Here is a 17,149-nt window from a genome sequence, read left to right as displayed (position 1 = left end):
TAAGGATTGCGTTAAGCTGATAAGGGAAGTGATGGAGACAATGAGAGGCTGATTTATGGCAAAGAGCGGGAATGTTGAGCTCTGCAGATAGAAAGGGGGCAAACCCCCAGGGCCCAAGGAACCAGGCTTCTTGTTTATGGATCAAAGCAGAGAGAGAGAGGGAGGGAAAGGAAGACGGGGAGGGAGAGAGAGCGCATGAGAGAGGCAGAAAGTGTTGGAAGCAGACAGTCTCCTATTTGGCATTGAGACTGCCATCCTGGTCAGGAAGGAAGATGCCAATGGTTTCACTTGAGTGCCATTAATTAGACGGGTCCTCATTGGTCTTTGTCTAGTGATTGTAATTTGCACCCAATGCAACTATGCCAGCAAATGCATCCTTGTTGTTACTGTTAGCCATCAAGTCAGCTTTGGTCGACAACTCCAGGAGATGTTTGGACCTTGGAAATTCAGGATTTTTCGGATTCCTTTTGGAATATTATCAGGCTGTGGATGGTGGAATCTGTGGATACAGAGGGCCGCAGAAGCATCATCTTGCAATCATGCATCGCCCTCTGCTGTGGGAAGTGAGCAACTGCAGCCTCCTTCCTCAGGCCAGGTTTTCTTTCCTCCATGACAGAAAAGCATAATAATAATAATAATAATAATAATAGGAATAATAATAGGAATTTTCCAGGGAGACTCATTGTCCCCTCTGCTTTTCATTATTGCCATGATCCCTCTGTCAACAATCTTACAAAAAACAAATCTCGGCTACCAAACATCTAAGAATTCTCACAAAATTTCACATTTGATGTACATGGATGACCTGAAGCTGTGTGGGAAAACGGAAACTGAAATCCAATCTCTGACCAACACTGTCCGAATTTTTAGCACTGATATCAGCATGGAGTTTGGTTTGGACAAATGTTCGACAGTGGCATTGAAGAAGGGAAAAATCATTGAAAGTGAGGGCATAAATATGCCCAATGGCCAAACAATAAAGTGTCACCATCCAGAGGCCTATAAATATCTGGGCATATTACAGCTGGACAACATCAAGCATGAACATGTGAAGACTGTGGTCAGTAAAGAATACACACAAAGGGTCAGAAAAATTCTCAAAAGCAAGCTCAATGGAGGCAACACCATCAAGGCCATAAACACCTGGGCCATACCTGTCATAAGATATACTGCTGGCATTATAAATTGGACACAGGCGGAACTGGACAATTTGGACAGAAAAACAAGAAAACTCATGACCATTCATCATTCACTGCACCCTCGCAGTGATGTTGACCGGCTGTATCTGCCTAGAAGATCAGGGGGCAGAGGACTCTTACAAGTAAAACAAGCAGTCAAAGAAGAAGAACATGCCCTGGCAGAATATGTAAAACAAAGTGAAGAACCTGCTTTGATTGAAGTCAAAAATCAGAAACTCCTCAAAGCACAGCAGACAAAAAACCAGTACAAGAAAACCGCACTACAAACTAGAGCTGACAGCTGGCACAACAAAACACTACATGGAAAGTTCCTTGACAAAATTGAAGGAAAACCTGATAAGGAGAAGACCTGGCTCTGGCTCACGAATGGGACCCTGAAGAAGGAGACAGAAGGCCTGATCCTTGCAGCCCAGGAGCAAGCCATCAGGACAAAGGCAATTAAGGCCAAGATCGAAAAATCAGCTGATGACCCAAAGTGCAGACTGTGCAAGGAAACCGATGAAACCATTGATCATATCCTCAGCTGCTGTAAGAAAATTGCACAGACAGACTACAAACAGAGGCACAACTATGTGGCCCAAATGATTCATTGGAACCTATGCCTCAAGTATCACCTCCCTACAGTTAAGAACTGGTGGGATCACAAACCTGCAAAGGTTGTGGAAAATGAACACGCAAAGATACTGTGGGACTTCCGAATCCAGACTGACAAAGTTCTGGAACACAACACACCAGACATCACAGTTGTGGAAAAGAAAAAGGTTTGGATCATTGATGTTGCCATCCCAGGTGACAGTCGCATTGAAGAAAAACAACAGGAAAAACTCAGCCGCTCTCAGGACCTCAAGATTGAACTTCAAAGACTCTGGCAGAAACCAGTGCAGGTGGTCCCGGTGGTGATGGGCACACTGGGTGCCGTGCCAAAAGATCTCAGCCGGCATTTGGAAACAATAGACATTGACAAAATTACGATCTGCCAACTGCAAAAGGCCACCTTACTGGGATCTGCACGCATCATCCGAAAATACATCACACAGTCCTAGACACTTGGGAAGTGTTCGACTTGTGATTTTGTGAAACGAAATCCAGCATATCTATCTTGTTTGCTGTGTCATACAACGTCGTTGTGTCAATAATAACAATAATAATAATAATACAAAAAACCAAAAACTAGTACAAGAAAGCCACACTACAAACTAGAGCTGACAGCTGGCACAACAAAACCTTGCATGGAAAGTTCCTTGACAAAATTGAAGGAAAAGCTGATAAGGAGAAGACCTGGCTCTGGCTCACGAATGGGACCCTGAAGAAGGAGACAGAAGGCCTGATCCTTGCAGCCCAGGAGCAAGACATCAGGACAAAGGCAATTCAGGCCAAGATCGAAAAATCAGCTGATGACCCAAAATGCAGACTGTGCAAGGAAACCGACGAAACCATTGATCATATCCTCAGCTGCTGTAAGAAAATTGCACAGACAGACTACAAACAGAGGCACAACTATGTGGCCCAAATGATCCATTGGAACTTATGCCTCAAGTACCACCTCCCAGCAGCAAAGAACTGGTGGGATCACAAACCTGCAATAGTATTGGAAAATGAGCACGCAAAGATACTGTGGGACTTCCGAATCCAGACTGACAAAGTTCTGGAATACAACACACCAGACATCACAGTTGTAGAAAAGAAAAAGGTTGGGATCATTGATGTTGCCATCCCAGGTGACAATCGCATTGACGAAAAACAACAGGGAAAACTCAGCCGCTATCAGGACCTCAAGATTGAACTGCAAAGACTATGGCTGAAACCAGTGCAGGTGGTCCCGGTGGTGATGGGCACACTGGGTGCAGTGCCAAAAGATCTCAGCCGGCATAGGGGGAAAAAAACACTTTAGAAATAGCAAAATACCTGGTATGGGCTTGCGTCATGTGATGCGCTCTGTAGGTAGCCAACTTCTTAAATGTATAAAAATGCTGATTTGATTGCATGTGATGAAGTCCTGAATGAATTTTATTATTACAGTCACAGGCCAGGAGTGTCAAACTTTAAAACATTAAAAGCAGAGGTTTTAAAGAAACCATTAACATTAGGAGCAGAGATTCAAAATGTTCAAAGCAGACAGTCCATGATACAGAGTTGACCTATATGGCTTCATATACGATGCTTATAAAATCTGTGGAATTGGATAATAAAATGAGTAAGCTAAAACTTTATCCGCTAAAATCATCCACAAACTGCTTGCTTAGTTTTATAGCTGCTGTACAAAACTTAGCCACTCGATAAGTGATCGATGGATCCCTGTCCTCTATGAGATGTTTTGGATAATATTCTTCATTTCTGCCAGGGATCTTCTGTACAAGGGGAGTAATAAAAACAGATCAAATATCCTTATAGAAGGGACATTGTATAAGGCCATGCCTGGCAGTTTCCACTCTCTCCATACCACATGGGCATACACACTTATGCCAGAGGATCCAAGCATAACTTGGGCCTACCAGCTGTTAGGAATTGTGGGAGTTGTAGTCCAATATGCCTGGAGGGTCAAAGTTTGCACATGCCTACAGTAAACATAAAGGTAAAGGTAGGTATAATGAAGTACGAATTTTGGTTTACAGATGTTATGTTTAATTGTGTGTTTATGTTTTAAAAGGGTAAATATTACAGTTATTGCATCTCAGTTATTGCCATGGAGAAGTAGGCGGAGCCAACTGCTGTTTAGTTGAAGAAGTGCAGAGTTTTAAAAAAAGTCAGTCTGTGCTCTGATGAGGCACAAGGAAGATTGATTCCAGGTTGATGGGATCAAGGAGACTCAATTGTTCATTTTGAGTCGGTCTTAAATAAGTTTGGTGACTTATTTTATGTAGTCTTTGTCCTGGAAAGGCACAGAGAATCTGTGATAGTACATCACAGGGGTGACTCTGGTTCGAAGTCACTGGATAGTCCAAGTTTCAGACTTTGGGAACCAATTCCAGCTGGACTCACAGAGATCCATTGAAGTAACAGTTAGAAAGGAGCAGAGGAATAGGTTTTAACTACTTTAAGTAAAAGAAGTGATACGTTAGAGAGTTTGAATACCATCATTTATAAGGCCCTAAACGGTTTGGGACCCACCTACCTTCGTGACCGTATCTCCTATTATAAACCTATTCGATCCCTCCGCTCATCCGGGGAGGCCCTTCTTTCGCCACTGCCTCTATCCCAGGCCCGTCTAGTGAGAACGAGAGAGAGGGCCTTTTCTGCTGTGGCCCCCCGACTGTGGAATTCATTGCCCTCTGAGATCAGGCAAGCCCCCACCTTATTGGCTTTTAAGAAAGATCTAAAAACGTGGCTTTTTCGATGTGCCTTCGGGGAGTAAATGTTATATACCTCTTGATTACTCCCCTTGGATTCTATCCTTTGGACTGTTTGGACTGTTCCGTCTTATACCCCTGTTCTCTTTATTTATATGCCTCTCTCTCCCGAGTTTTTAATTAAATGTTCATGTGGCCCGCCCTGTCTGCTCTGATTTGCGTTGTAATGTATATGATTATTTTTGTACTATTATATTGTGTTATGATATATTGTTTTATTTTGTTATATTGTATCGTGTCTGGGCATGGCCCCATGTAAGCCGCCCCGAGTCCCCATTGGGGAGATGGTGGCGGGTTATAAATAAAGTTTTATTATTATTATTATTATTTGATTCATCTTATTCTAGAATTGTAACTGTTAATAAGAATACCTCTAGGTGAGAAAAAACATTGTAACCACTAAGCTCTGTGCCTGAATAAACTTGTTATTGTTCTTCCAACATCTAAGCCTCTGTCGCATATATTCTAAACCAAGTTATGCTACCATCTAAAGTAAATAAGAAGAAGAAGAAAAAACAAAGTAAAAGGTCTCCTCCCTGAGTCTTTGGTGGTTGCATCCTTCCAAATTGGTGGCAGTCGTTATTAGTTCTTTACAAATTTGGGGCAGCGGTGGGATAAAAAGATTCCCCATGCCTGAAAGAACCTTAGTCATTCATAGTCCTTTACAGTAGGTAAAGGTTTTCCCCTGACATTTAGTCTTGTCATGTCCAAATCTGAGGGTTGGTGCTCATCTCCATTTCTAGGCTGAAGAACCGGCATTGTCCGTAGACACCTCCATGGTCATGTGGCCATTGGCATGACTGCATGGAGTGCTGTTACCTTCCCGCCAGAGCGGTACCTATTGATCTACTCACATTTGCATGTTTTCGAATTTTATGTTGACAGAAGCTGGGAGCTCACCCCGCTTCCCCGCTTCCTGGATTCAAACCACTAACCTTTTGGTTCAGTAGCTCAGCGATTTAACCCGCCGCGCCACCAGGGGCTCCGCAGTAATGCTGCAGGCAACACATTTAATCTGGTCTGGTTTAAAGGTAAAGGTTTCCCCTGACGTTAAGTCCAGTCATGTCTGACTCTGGGGATTGGTGCTCATCTCCATTTCTAAGCTGAAGAGCTGGCATTGTCCGTAGACACCTCCAAGGTCATGTGGCCATTGGCATGACTGCATGGAGTGCTGTTACCTTCCTGCCAGAGCAGTACCTATTGATCTACTCACAATGGCATGTTTTCAAACTGCTAGGTTGGCAGAAGCTGGGGCTAACAGCGAGCACTCATTCCGCTCCTGGGATTTGAACCTTTCTGGTCTGGTTTAATGGTCTCTTAAATTTGGAAAATGGACAACGCCGGCTCTTCGGCTTAGAAATGGAGATGAGCACCAACCCCCAGAGTCAGACATGACTGGACATAACGTCAGGGGAAACCTTTACCTTTACTAATTTTGGAAAAGTCTATCCTTGCTGGAGTGAACAACATCATACTATATTTTTAATTTCTGGATATTTGATGACCTTCCGGCAGAGATGGGGTTCAAGAGCCTTGCAGGTGGACAAGTCCTGACCAGGATCAAGGCCTGTTCTGGTCCAGCCTTTTCCTCCCAAACATTGTGAGCCAGGAGACCAGAGCTGAAGGAACCCAGACCCAATTTGTGGCAGGGCCACTAGATGGTGCTGCTTGGCCGTGAACTTGCGCATAGCTGGTTGTGGAGGAATTTCTCCCTAGGCTTCGGTCCATCCTGCACAGCAAGGCAGGTGCTAGGCACTTGGGGGATTTCAGGAGACAATGGACAATCCTTCTGCAATGCCAGAAATGCAGCTTAATGGTCCTGAGTTTTTCCTGTTGTTTTTCGTCAATGCGACTGTCACCTGGGATGGCAACATCAATGATCCAAACCTTTTTCTTTTCCACAGCTGTGATGTCTGGTGTGTTGTGTTCCAGAACTTTGTCAGTCTGGATTCGGAAGTCCCACAGTATCTTTGCGTGCTCATTTTCCAATATTTTTGCAGGTTTGTGATCCCACCAGTTCTTTCCTGCTGGGAGGTGGTACTTCAGGCATAAGTTCCAACAAATCATTTGGGCCACATAGTTGTGCCTCTCTTTGTAGCCTGTCTGTGCGATTTTCTTACAGCAGCTGAGGAGATGATCAATTGATGTAATCCATTATTATGCTGGATTTCATATCACAAAATCACAAGTCAAACACTTCCCAAATGTCTAGGACTGTGTGATGTATTTTCGGATAATGCGTGCAGATCCCAGTAGGGTGGCCTTTTGCAGTTGGCAGATCATGATTTTGTCAATGTCTATTGTTTCCAAATGCCGGCGGAGGTCTTTTGGCATGGCACCCAATCCACCGATCACCACCGGGACCACCTGCACTGGTTTCTTCCATAGTCTTTGAAGTTCAATCTTGAGGTCCTGATAGCGGCTGAGTTTTTCCTGTTGTTTTTCGTGAATGCCACTGTCACCTGGGATGGCAACATCAATGATCCAAACCTTTTTCTTTTCCACAACTGTGATGTCTGGTGTTCCAGAACTTTGTCAGTCTGGATTCGGAAGTCCCACAGTATCTTTGCGTGCTCATTTTCCAAGACTTTTGCAGGTTTGTGATCCCACCAGTTCTTTGCTGCTGGGAGGTGGTACTTGAGGCATAAGTTCCAATGGATCATTTGGGCCACATAGTTGTGCCTCTGTTTGTAGTCTGTCTGTGCGATTTTCTTACAGCAGCTGAGGCTATGATCAATGGTTTCGTCGGTTTCCTTGCAGAGTCTGCATTTTGGGTCAGCTGATTTTTCGATCTTGGCCTGAATTGCCTTTGTTCTGATGTCTTGCTCCTGGGCTGCAAGGATCAGGCCTTCTGTCTCCTTCTTCAGGGTCCCATTCGTGAGCCATAGCCAGGTCTTCTATTATTATTATTATTATTATTATTATTATTATTATTATTATTATTAATTGCCTTTGTTCTGATGGCTTGCTCCTGGGCTGCAAGGATCAGGCCTTCTGTCTCCTTCTTCAGGGTCCCATTCATGAGCCATAGCCAGGTCTTCTCCTTATCAGCTTTTCCTTCAATTTTGTTGTTGTTATTATTATTATTATTATTATTATTATTATTATTATTATTATTATTATTATTTATATAATTTTATTATATATTATTATATATTATTATTATTATTTATATAATTTTATTATATATTATATATTATTATTATTATTATTATTATTATTATTATTATTATTATTATTATTATATTAAAAGGAGCGCCCAGATGGCGTAGTGGACTAAGTGACTTGAACGTTGGGTTGCTGACCTGAAAGTTGCCAGGTTCGAATCACACCTGGGGAGAGTGTGGATGAGCTCCCTCTATCAGCTCCAGCTCCATGCGGGGACATGAGAGAAGCCTCCCACAAGGATGGTGAAAACATCAAAACATCCGGGCGTCCCCTGGGCAACGTCCTTGCAGACCGCCAATTCTCTCACTCCAGAAGCAACTCCGGTTGCTCCTGACACGAAAAAAAAAATTATATTAAAACCTAATACTCATAAGAAAGGGGTGCAAGGTTCCTTAGTGATTTTCCTGCTTCTTGCGGGGGGTTGGACTGGATGGCCCGTGAGGTCTCTTCCAACTCTACGATTTTATGATTCTATGATTCTAGTGGAATGTAAAGAATGTAAAGCCTGGAAACAGCCTGGCATAGAAGCACCCAGCTGGTGGCAGCAGAGGAGCAAATACAGAATTGCAAAAAGAGAGAACAGGGACACGGCAATAGCTTCCCCCCAAGAGAAGCGCAGTTGGTGATGCCCACTCCCATCCATTTGCACTTGGGAATCCCATGGGGCTCATGCAAAGTGTGTCCAAGCTGGGTCTATTTCAGTGCACCCTGGAGAGCATCCTCAATGCGACTTATGGGACGAGCCATTGCCCAGTGCTTTGCCGGCATGGGAGTCTATCCTTTGCACGCACATGCACTGCTATCGTCCCCAAAGGACAGCTTGCACTCCCTCTGCAGCAATGCAAAGACGGGGGTCTTCCTGGGTCTGGAGGGGCTTCTGCACCCTTCTCCCCTCCTCCTGCCTGCCCTGTGGTTGCACTTCACAAGCAGAGGCTGTAATCTGGCTTTGTGAGAGCGTTTTTGCAAGCAGTGTAATTGAAATTCTCCCCCAGCGCCTGGCAGTTATGACTCATGCCTCACTGTTATTTGTCTGTATAATAAATAAGGCTAAAATCCAAGGCTGCGGGAGGAAGCCACGCTTTTGCACCCGGCTGGGCCAAATTCCCCTTCATAAAGAAGCATGGCTCTGGGCTAGGCCCTTCTAGCAATGCAACTGGCATCAGGGCTCCTCTGTCCATACTAAAAAAAAATGTTGGCTTTTCATATCCTCACAACCTCTGAAGATGCCTGCCGTAGATGTGGGCAAACACTTGTGCATGTCATGAAATGGAGATGAACACTGTAAAGAAGTATGATGACAGGGATGGAATCTTTTTGGATCCCACCTCTGCCACCAAATTGCGAAGGATTCAACTTCTACCTCTATGTATCCTACTTTTCAATGTTGTCGCTGCCACCACCTTTGAAAGATGCTTTGCTCAAATAATAAGCAACAATTGAAGAAACAGTAACTTGTTTATTTATAGCACAAAGCTTGATGGTCGCAAGAAGGTTATATCTTAAGTTGAACGATGTTACTTCTGCACAGTAAGTGTTGCAAGATTTCTCAATAGTTTGTCTGAGCTTAGTATGGTATCAGCTTTATATGACTTGTTTCTTTCAGTTAGGAATACTGTCCTTCTTGAACTTAGTTGATCTGTACCCGATCAAACTTGGACTGGGGAGTTTAACTGGTTAACCCTAGTCCTCCTTGACTTAGGGATGTAGCCTCAGCTCTTTAGTTATCCCTACTAAAGGCTCAGCAACTTTAATTTTAGCCCTTCTCCGCTAAAACTCTCTAGCTGCTCAACTTCCTCCCACAATCCCTTCTCTCGATCTCACTCCTTTCCCACTGAACAAAACCAACTGCTCTGGTCAACCGTCAAACTCCAACTGCCCAATTCCAACTGCTAAATTTGAATTCTAAGGCTTCCACCAGCAAGGTGAAGCCACGCCCCTCTTCCTGGCCATGCCTTAGAGGCTCCCAACTTCTGTATAAGAATAGCTGAAATATATAACCTTAAACAGTCAACCTAAACATAGCAATCATGAATAAAACACAATGATCATGACATCTTTACAAACACCAACCCCCAGAGTCGGACACGACTAGACTTAATGTCAGGGGCAGAGCCGGTCCAAGGTAAATTTCAAGTGTAGGCGAACAGAAATTTTGGCGCCCCCTCCCCAAACCAATCACTGAAAAAATAAAAGTGTTGGATAAGCGAAAATGTTGGATAATAAGGAGGGATTAAGGAAAAGCCTAAATAAACAACACTCTGAAAACGGGAAATCCAGACAGGAAGCAATCAGGGCCAACTAACACCCCCCCCCCCCAACCAAGGATGCCCCCAGGGAGGAAGTCCCACTTGCCTTGCTTCCTAGACTTCCTACAGAGGAGGAGGAGGAGGAGGCTGAGTTGGAAGACCCAGTAGTCAGAACCAGTACAACTATTTCTGACAATGTATGTCAGATTTTCTTAAACTGACATTTTCCAGAAGCGCTGGACATTCATTACTGCCATCTCTGCCTTGCACATCCATTAGAAAGTGTAGATTCTATATCTCTGCTAAACTAAATAGTTGCATACAGGTGTTAAAACTTTAATCCTTGGGAAAATCTACTTATAAATGAAGGTACTAGGACTTATTTAACCATTTCCCTCCTCTCTCATAAATGGGGCCAAAAGTGAAGGCCTCTTCACCCCCATAACTCACCGGCCTCATTTTTTCCTGGGAAACTTTGCCCCAAACCAGCCAGACTGCTGAAGCCCCAAGGAGGCAGGACTCCTTGGCTGGGTCTCTCCAAAAGCAGGGCTCCGATTTGCTCTGGGAGCTGCCAATCACCGGCCCGGAAAAGCAAGCTCCTGCTTCTGGCAAGAGCTCCCCTAGTGGCCGCGGCCGGGAATGTGGCATTGGGTTTTTCGCCATGTTTTCAAGCCCAGGCCCTACCCACCGCTGGTGCCATCTTGCTTTGGGGAGCTTCTCTGCTCCCCAAAGCAGCAACCTCGGCTTCTTCCTGCAGCAGGAGACAGGAGTTGCCTCAATGGTGCCCCCAACAACATGGCGCCACAGGCAAATGCCTAGTTTGCCTGGTGGTAGAACCGCCTCTGGTCAGGGGGAAACCTTTACCTTTACCTACCTGAGGCATCAAAAGAAGAATCAAACTACAGCCAGGCAATTAAAGTGAATTCGTTCTACAGGAGAGATACACTAGACAACTGTAATGGGCATAGTACAAAGAGTGTTTCTTTTGCCGCTGTGCATTATGTTCGCCAGCCTATACTTTTTTGGTTTTAGGGTTTTGGAAAATGAGGTGCACATTATGTTGGGAATCATCCTGGACTGCTCAAGTCTAAATGTAGTTAGATAGATGATAGAGTTAGATTGCGGGAATCCTTGCCCTGTTTCCAAAGCATGCCTAGACTGGCTTTACTGTGTTTCACTCTATCCTGCTTACGTCACATCCCTTACTTTGAAGTTACCGTGTTTCCCTGAAAATAAGACAGTGTCTTATATTATTTTTTACTCCCAAAGATGCACTAGGTCTTATTTTCAGGGGATGTCTTATTTTTCCATGAAGAAGAATTTATATTTATTGTTGAACCAAAAAAAATTAACATTTATTCTATACTGTACAGTAGTTGTCATCACAAACCAACATAACTAAACCAGACAAACTGTGACTCCTGTCAATAATTTCTTGTTACTATCATTATTTCCATATACAACTGGTATGTAAGCTGCCCCGAGTCCCTCTGGGGAGATGGAAGCGGGGTATAAAAATAAAATTATTATTATTATTATTATTATTATTATTATTATTATTATTATTATTATTATATGTCACAGCAAACAAGATAGACATGCTGGATTTCATATCACAAAATCACAGTGTGGAGTCAAGATAATCCAGTTCAAAGCAGATAATATAAGATTCTAAATGGGTTATATAGCTGTGTGGAAGGGCCTTGAGTCTACACTGCCATATAATTCAGTTAAAATCTGATAATCTGTGGAAGAGGCCTAAGTGAAGCCTAACTGTGCCTGTCCCCTGGGCTGAGGAAGTTGCTAGGAGACCAAATGGGCGGAGCTTAGCCTTCAAACTGGCAGCAATTGGATAAAAACTATTATTCCTTTCCCTGTAATTAGGACTTTATTTTACTTTTCTTTTTGTTGTATCAACCTAGAGCCATTAATGATGGGTTGTGTTGTCAAATTTCAAGGTGGGGGGCCTGTAGTTTTGTTGTTTTGTCCGCTGCCCTGATGCCATCACTCTTTTATATATATAGATAGATGTAGAAGGGGCCTCATATAATCCAGTTCTAAGCAGATAATATAAGATTATAAATATACAGTAGAGTCTCACTTATCCAACATAAACAGGCTGGCACCTTTACCCTTTACCTTAACTACCACCAATTCCTCAATACTTTATTTCCCATACCACCATACTTTGCCACAGCAACGCGTGGCTTGGCACAGCTAGTAGTTTACTATTTTCTGGCTTATGGTCCCTACAGAGACTCCTGCTCTTCCTCCCCAGAAAAAACCCGTAGATGTTCCTCCAAGTAGCAGCAGCAGGGTTGTTCTTTCCTCCTCCTTCAGGCGTCTTGGCTGCCAAGGAGCCTGGCACACTTTGCCACGTCGCCCACGGAGCCGTGCCTCTGACTGGGACCAGACATGTTTGCCATTTTGCCCGAAGCCTGAACCAGAAGGAGCAGCTTTGTAGGAGTCCCACACAAACCGTATGCATATAGGCCATTATTCCCCCCCCCCCAGTCCTTTGCATTAAAGAAAACAAAAACAAAAACAGCCAGGCAGATATTTCTCTCCCTGCAACAGTTACTTCTCCTTGAGCAAAATGCAATGCAATGCCGTCTTGCCTTGCCCCGACGCCTGAACTTTTCGGATTGCTGTTTGGGAGCTGATGCCATCTCCATGCACCTGAGAGCCGTCATGAATATACAGCAGTGCCCTTTGGCCTTTGCAATGCACTTGCGGTCTCTGAGCATTTTATGAGCGACATCTTCCGCGTCTTCCTGGATCATTCCGTGACCACAGGCGCAGAGGCCATTCCGATTTCATTGTCTGGAGGCCGGGTTCACCCAAGAATATACATTTATGTCCCCCCACTCTTTTAAAACCTATCTCTGGATGTTCCTGCTGCAAAAAAGACACATATTACGGGACGGAGGCATCTTTAAAGATGTGCAGGGAAGCTGTTGCTCCAAAGCTGGATTCAAATGGCAAGATCTCCAGCTAAACCTTGGGAAGAATGTTTTCATGGCAAAAGGCTGCCTCAGAAAGTGAATAATAATAATAATAATAATAATAATAATAATAATAATAATAATAAATTTATTCTTATATCCCGCCCCATCTCCCCGAGGGGACTCGGGGCGGCTCACAACAATAATAAAAACAGTGACAAATTACACTTGTAAAATCAAACATGAATAGCAGTCATGCAATCAATACATACATCACATGTTAAAAACAAGGAGATAAAACAGTTCTAAAAAGTGAACTCTCTTTCCATTGGAGATCTTTTCAAGGAGCTCGGATGGGCATCTGCTAGGAATGCTTTGCTTGTGTATTGCTACATGGCACGGGGAGAGGTACCTTTGGCGCGGATTCAAAGAATAATCAAATGCTAGAATGCTAGGGCTGGAAGAGATCCCCAGTCTGCCAGGCAGGGACAGCATAATCTGATCCCTCCTGACAGATGGCCAGCCAACCTTTGAGAAATTAGTGGGTTCATGGAGAAATAGGGCGATAGAATAATGATATCCTAGAGTTAGAAGGGACCCCAAAGTCCAACAAAGTCCAACACCTTCTTCCAGGAAGGACACCATCAAAGCCCTCCTGACAGATGGCCATCCAGCCCCGGAGACATTAGTGGGTTCATGGAGAAATAGAGCTTTAGAATCATAATATCCTAGACTTGGAAGGGACCCCAGAGGCCATCTGATCCAACCCCTTCTTTCAGGAAGAACACCATCAAAGCCCCCCTGACAGATGGCCATCCAACCTCGGAGACATTATCAGGTTCATGGGGAAAGAGAGCTCTAGAATCATAATATGCTAGAGCGGATTCAAAGAATAATCAAATGCTAGAATCCTAGGGCTGGAAGAGATCCCCAGTCTGCCAGGCAGGAACAGCATAATCTGATCCCTCCTGACAGATGGACATCCAGCCTTGGAGACATGAGCGGGTTCATGGAGAAATAGAGCTCTAGAATCATAATATCCTAGAGTTAGAAGGGACCCCAAAGTCCAACAAAGTCCAACACCTTCTTCCGGGAAGGACACCATCAAACCCCTCCTGACAGATGGCCATCCAGCCCCGGAGACATTAGTGGGTTCATGGAGAAATAGAGCTTTAGAATCATAATATCCTAGAGTTGGAAGAGACCCCAAAGGCCATCCAATCAACCACTTCTTCCAGGAAGAACACCATCAAAGCCGTCCTGATAGATAGCCATCCAGCCTCGGAGACATTAGCAGTTCATGGAGAAATAGAGCTCTAGAATCATAATATCCTCAAGTTGGAAATCCAACCCCTTCTTCCAGGAAGAACACCATCAAAGCCCTCCTGACAGATGGCCATCCAGCCTCACAGACATGAGCAGGTTCATGGAGAAATAGAGCTCTAGAATCATAATATCCTCAAGTTGGAATAAGCCAATCCAACCCCTTCTTCCAGGAAGAACACCATCAAAGCCCTCCTGACAGATGGCCATCCAGCCTCACAGACATGAGCGGGTTCATGGAGAAATAGAGCTCTAGAATCATAATATCCTAGAGTTGGAAGGGACCCCAAAGTCCAACACCTTCTTCCAGGAAGGACACCATCAAAGCCACCAAAGCTTCGGAGAGCTTCCGTTCAACCATTTCAAAGCTCCCTGCTTGGGCGGTGATGGCACGATCGTCATCATAGATGAAACTCTCTGTCCCTTCTGGCAGTGGCTGGTCATTTGTGTAAATGTTGAACATTGATGGAGCAAGCACACTTCTGTGAGTGTCCCCTCATTTCCATGGAGCCCCGCAATCACTTGGCCCAAGGGGGCACCACTTTGTCAGGCGGGGATCAGGGGATGATGGTGTTTATAGTGGGATCGATCGTGGCCGAGCCGCTGACACAGGCGCAGGGGGAGTCAGTGACCGTGTGCGGAGGCAGCTGCGCTGTAATTATTCATCAAATGTAATTAGCTACAGATGTCCCGAATAAGAAATATGCAAAAGATATTTATCCCCGACTGCTGCAGCCCCATTAAAATGCATTATTGCGGCCATTTGTCAGGAAAACGGCAACATTTATTAATGCATTAAAGTTAATTCCTAGTAAATTAGTAATTGGCTAAACAATGCTGCACACATTGAGAGGGTGGGCTTTGGAGAAGGGCTGCGGCACCGAAAGGGAGGGGTGCTGGGTCTTGCGTGGAAAGGCCTTTCCTCCTCAACGTGATCTGAAAGCCCTTATGGAGCAGGTTTCTGTGAGTTTGTTGGGCTGTATGGCCATGTCCCAGTAGCATTCTCTCCTGATGTTTCATCCGCATCTGAAGTAACGGTATGTTGAGAGGTTCTGTTGGCAGTGAGGCAAGTAGAGTGTGTGTATATATATATCTATATCTATATATATAAAAGAGTGATGGAATCGCGGCACCGAATAAAGCAACTAAACTACGGGCCCCCCAACCTCGACATTGGACAACACAACCCATCATCCACGCCTTAAGGTTGAAACAACACAAAATCACTTCACGCACCTCCACATGGAGAGAACCCACAACGCCCCATCGGGAGCCATGCCCGGGAGGGAAACAGAAAGTATAATGGCCGGCCGGCAACAGGGAAGGCAGGCAATGGGAAAAAGCTGTCCCCTGGGTCCTAGCGCCCGCCCATCATCCGAATCATTTATCTCCACTCCAACCTTCTACAATATCCAACCCATTTTAATACTCTATATTTTAAATAAATGCTATGAACCATGACAATCAACACAATCTCTCTCCTAATATTTTAACAAGCTTAAAATCACAACACCAAATAAAAAACAACACTCTTAAAACACGGGAATGCCAGACACTAAACAATCAGGGCCAGCGAACACCTCCCACGATCTGCCATGCAGGACACAATCCAAGCACTCCCAACAGATGGCCACCCAGCCTCTCAATAATAATAATAATAATAATAATAATAATAATAATAACAACAACAACATCATACAATCCTAAGGTTTGCAGAGGCTGACTATTTCTGTGGCCCTTACATTTCAAATCTCTTTTTATGTTTGGAACCTTTAGAGTGTTTGCTTATCTTTTTCACATAGAAAGAAGATAGCTGTATACTAAGAGAGGCCTGACTATTTCTGTGGCCCTGACATGTCACATCTCTTTTTATGTTTGGAACCTTTAGAGTGTTTGCTTATCTTTTTCACATAGAAAGAAGATAGCTGTATACTAAGAGAGGCCTGACTATTTCTGTGGCCCTGACATGTCACATCTCTTTTTATGTTTGGAACCTTTAGAGTGTTTGCTTATCTTTTTCATATAGAAAGAAGATAGCTGTATACTAAGAAAGGCCTGACTATTTCTGTGGCCCTTACATGTCACATCTCTTTTTATGTTTGGAACCTTTAGAGTGTTTGCTTATCTTTTTCACATAGAAAAAGGATAGCTGTATACTCAGAGAGGCCTGACTCTACTGTACATACTAAACATAAAGACAACCATACAACAGACATTCAATACCACCACTAACTCAAATTTCTCACCAACACCACCAGACAACGCCACAGCAACGCGTGGCCGGGCACAGCTAGTATATATATATATATATATATATATATATATATATATATATATATATGGAATAATGTCCAGGGTGGGAGAAAGAATCCTTGTCTGTTTCAAACAAGTGTAAATGTTGTAATTAGAAAGCTTGAATTAGCATTTGAGTAGCCATGAAATTTGAAAAGTCAATCAGTGAGGGTATCTGCATAGAGGTAGCCTGGCCTTTGTTTCCTGGAGGCATCCTCTGTTTCGCTGGCTCATTATTTCTGGTGGTTTTTTTTTTTAATACTGGTACCCAGATTTTGTTCGTTTTCATGGTTGGGTTGCTGTGGGTTTTCCAGGCTGTATGGCCATGCTCCAGAAGCATTCTCTTCTGATGTTTCTAGAAATGTGATCTCCCCTAGGGCTTTGACGTAACTTCCCCAATTTGGCTTTTGGAATGTTTATGGCCCTAGAGAAGAACAGCCCCATGAGGCTTGGTCGCTTTTCCAGCTTCCTGTTTTGTTCCAGAGAGGACGCACCTCTGTCCTCTAATAGCCAAAATGTAGCTATCTAGAGCTTTGTTATTTTAATCCCTCTATGTGTATTAGAACAGGATAGATTAGATAGTTAGGTCCAAACCTTTTCTATCCATCAATGGATTTCTTTTTACCTCA

This window comes from Anolis carolinensis, unplaced genomic scaffold (genome assembly GCF_035594765.1).
Source record: "Anolis carolinensis isolate JA03-04 unplaced genomic scaffold, rAnoCar3.1.pri scaffold_13, whole genome shotgun sequence".
Lineage (NCBI taxonomy): Eukaryota > Metazoa > Chordata > Lepidosauria > Squamata > Dactyloidae > Anolis > Anolis carolinensis.
Note: the sequence above shows the minus strand (reverse complement) of the source record.